The sequence below is a fragment of the Amblyomma maculatum genome, chromosome 10, assembly GCF_055883805.1.
Source record: "Amblyomma maculatum isolate TAMU_Amacu chromosome 10, ASM5588380v1, whole genome shotgun sequence".
NCBI lineage: Eukaryota > Metazoa > Arthropoda > Arachnida > Ixodida > Ixodidae > Amblyomma > Amblyomma maculatum.
Window position 1 is genome coordinate 58080594 of NC_139353.1, and position 3884 is coordinate 58084477.

At 43.6% G+C, this 3884-nt stretch overlaps 1 non-coding gene across 1 annotated transcript; it reads left to right on the forward strand.

The window, feature by feature from the left end:
* The first annotated feature begins 343 nt into the window (after positions 1-343).
* Positions 344-416, forward strand: TRNAR-CCG (transfer RNA arginine (anticodon CCG)). Its single transcript has one exon. It is a non-coding gene; the product is annotated as a tRNA-Arg (tRNA).
* The last annotated feature ends 3468 nt before the right edge of the window (positions 417-3884 follow it).

The following is a 3884-nucleotide window of genomic DNA, read 5'->3' on the forward strand; positions in this document are numbered from 1 at the left end:
CGCCCTATCCATCTAGCTCACACTGACGGACAGGGGCCAGGAGCTGCTAACATATGGGTCCCGCAACTAAGGAACCACCCCGTCAGGTGCAAGCATGCACCACCGAATTATTTTGAGCCTAATAAAAGTTGATTCCTCTTCCTTGTCTTCCTCCTACTCGACTCGGAGAAAGATGAATCGTCCACGCGTGTTCTGTGTTCTTTGGATGACAACCCTGCCACCTCGGCTTATTACTATATGGCTTGAATCAAGGCATTATTGGGACCTGTGTAAGACACAACCACTTTTTCGTTGATCAGCTGTGAAAATATTTAATTACTTTACTAATTGGCCCCGCCGTGCAGCGCCTGTGGCCAAATGGATAAGGCGTTGGTCTCCGGAGCCAAAGATTGTGGGTTCGAGTCCCACCAGGTGCGAGCGGTTTACTTTTTTTTTCTCGCTAATTGCATCATCATTTTGCTTTGGTGAGTCATAATGCTCTAGAAATGTTCTTACTGCTGCCGTTCTGAGTGGTGTCGTTCGTGTACATGGCTAATGTACTGCATACTGAGATTCAGTTATAGCCCTGAATGATAGTAAAACACTTATTCATCCCGCAACGGAGAACTGCTCTCGAGCTCGTCAGGTGGCTTGCTTACTTCAGCATTCGACTGCCCTTAGACACCTGTCTACTTGATGAACAAGTGTTTGCTGATTTGACACTGCATAGCTGGTCAGCTGTATACAAGCTTCCATCGCCTAAATAGTGTACACGAATTATAAAAGCATGTCACGGCCCCTGCTCCAGGGACAACTGCTGCGATATGTTGCTGGGTGCATCCTGCTATATATGTAAAATTTGGAAAGGTGCTGATTTGTATAGTGAAATGTTGAGGCCATTTGCAGTGTTGTCTCCTGTTTTCTGCTGGATACACGCTGTGATTCCGCTACTGAGCTTCGGGGCGTTCCCTATTTTGCACAACAGGGCACTGTGTTGCAAGGATCTGGTCGCTCCATCCAATTGGTTAGCTGAAAGGCTAAGTTATTCTTCCTCTAGTTCACACTCTAGTCACACGTGGATCGGAGTCCGCTTTATCTCATGGTGCACTTCTAAATTTGCCTCCGTACCCGACCCTCATGCAGGGGTTCATCTGTTCATGAAATTTCGGCATGCGCCTGCAGAGAGTCCCTGATGACGTCTTCCCCGTCTTCCCCCGGCACACGTGCCGTGGGCGGGGAAGAGGACGCCCATTTCCGATAGAAATAAAAGTTGTGTAGGCAACCAACTAACCGCTCTACCCTGCTGCTTTATACCCAAAGCCGCAAAAAAAAACTGCTGTCGCTAGGGTTTCTGCCCTGACTAACACTACAAGGATCAACGAGCGTTCCTGGTCCACGGCGTTTGCCGAGTATAAGTCCCTTTCTGGGTACGCAGGGTCAGGTACATGCTTCAGCGGACGCTGTACCGTCCACGATCAACCCATAGTTAAAGAGCTACTGAATAATAATAATAATAATAATAATAATAATAATAATAATAATAATAATAATAATAATAATAATAATAATAATAATAATAATAATAATAATAATAATAATAATAATAATAATAGGTTCACAGGAAGAGAAAGACGCAGTATCTGTCCCACTTGTAGCTGTGGACACCTGAACCGCGCCGTAAAGAAAGAGAGAAAGGTGGGAGTGAAAATGGAAATAGAGAAAGGGGAGCCATAGGGGAGGGCTCTGTGGTAACTTCGACCACCTGGGGTTCTTTAACGTGCACTGACATCGCACAGCACACGGACGCCTCTTCGTTTCGCCTCCATCGAAGCGCAGCCGTCGCAGTCGGGTTTGAACCCGGGTACTCCGGCACAGTAGTCGGGCGTCTTACCACTGCACCACCTCGGCGGGGCACTACTGAACCGGAGTACCGGCGTTTGAAACCGACAGCGGCGCTAGCATTTCGTATGATTCAAAGCACCCATGGCAGTGCGGTGCGACGACTCTACACATCAAAGATATCCAGTAATCAAAATTATCTCAAGCGCTCGGCTACGATTCCTCTTTATTTTATCACTCCTACTTTTCACCCTTCCCTCACGGCGTGTGTGAGGTCTCTGTCGAGAAGTTAGAGGGTTACTTCGCTTTTCGTTTTTTTTTTTTTTTTTCAAAAACCGAAGATTGTCTCCGTTTTTGGTTTAATAATACTGGTGACCCTTCTTGCCCACTTGCAGGTCTGGGATGTTAGAGTACTCATACCACCATCTCCACCGTATTCCTTCCTTTGACAAACGGCAGAACAAGCTTTTCAATGGTAAACTGGGCTGAGAAGGTTCACACAACGCTTAGATGGGTCTGAATAGGTAAATTATCGATGCGAGCCCGCTGAAGGAAAAAACATCTATCCTCCTGAGACCCGGCTATGGGGATTTGTCCAATATATTGGACATTAAGTAATCAGACAGTACTCCTATGCCAAGGCATTCATCCTCATAAAACCCTGCAGTCCAGTATATTGGACACCTGCTAGCGCCATCTATGCAACATAGATGAAAACGCATTGTTAAAATTCCCGCCAAAACTTTTCAAAAGGGCGACAATCAGCGGCGCGGCGTTTGATGGCACCTGTCGGCGAAGTAAGTACTTTTTCTCGTATTTCTACCTGCTTTCAAAGCATATCTTTGATTTTATATTAAAGGTAATACAACAACGAATGTGCAGAATAAGAAATTTAAACTGTTCAAGCGCTTACTTTTATTCATGCGTCCTTTGATTTCGCGTGTCCACTGTGTTGGACGCTGGGACTCAACCCGGTCATTTTGACCGCGCTTTTGCCACGGCCTTGTTATGAATAGCAGACGAGTATTGTTGCTATTTAGCGGCTTGCGGACAAAATCGCCTCTATTTGTTGTGTAGCAGACCGGCCTCGCATGTCTGATGAGACAGCTGACGCAAGTTTATAATTTTATAATTTATAATTTTAATTAAAAATTAAAATTTATAAATTATAGCATCATAAATTATAAATTTCAAAATTTTATAATTTTGTAATATAAAACAATTTTCTTTTGCACCAAATGCCCCCTCTTCTTCTGCATTACAAAGAACAGAAGATGTCTTGAAATTGCCCACAGAGAGTGAAGAAGCAAGCGAAAGTTTTTTTTTTTTTTTTTTTGAGCAGACGAAGGGTCGCTTTTACGTTCTTTTTCCCCCTTTTACCTTAGAAGTTAATAAAGAAAATTGCACACGGGTTTGAGAGCATTATTTGCGGCATGTAAATACATACGCGTTTGGTGAAAAAAGAACGGGTAGAATCCCAGTGTCCAATATATTGGACATCGCACTGAGCCGATACTATCAGGGCTATTCAAAAAACGTTTAACACTTTTCACCTTCATAACCATACTGACTTATTCTGAAAGTTAAAGAAAAATCTGTGCACCCAATGCATTCCGGGTGTCAGGAGGCTATATTACTTCAGCAGTGCAGCACACCAACTATTCGGCTTTTCTGAAAACCTTTTAAAGACCGCTTTTGGCGGTGTGGTATCTGCAAATGAAACCTAAACAGTAAAACTGTCCCACTAAGAAAAAGCGCAATTTTGTCAGTTGGCTGGATACAAGCAAAAGGCGTGAATTTTTTTGTTTTTGTTGCAATAATAGACGATTTTCTTCCAATGGGTATCAAAATGCAACTGCAATGAAATAGACACAATAACAAACTATGAAGCGGTTCAAAAAATACAAGAAAAAAATGGTTTATAAATGCAGCCATTAGAATCAGTTCAGTTCAGTCGTTCAGTCGTGTCCGACTCTTCGTGACCATATATGAACCATGTCACGCCACGCTTTCCGGTCTCTCACTATCTTCCTAACATCACATAACTTTATCTGCAGCGCCTCGAG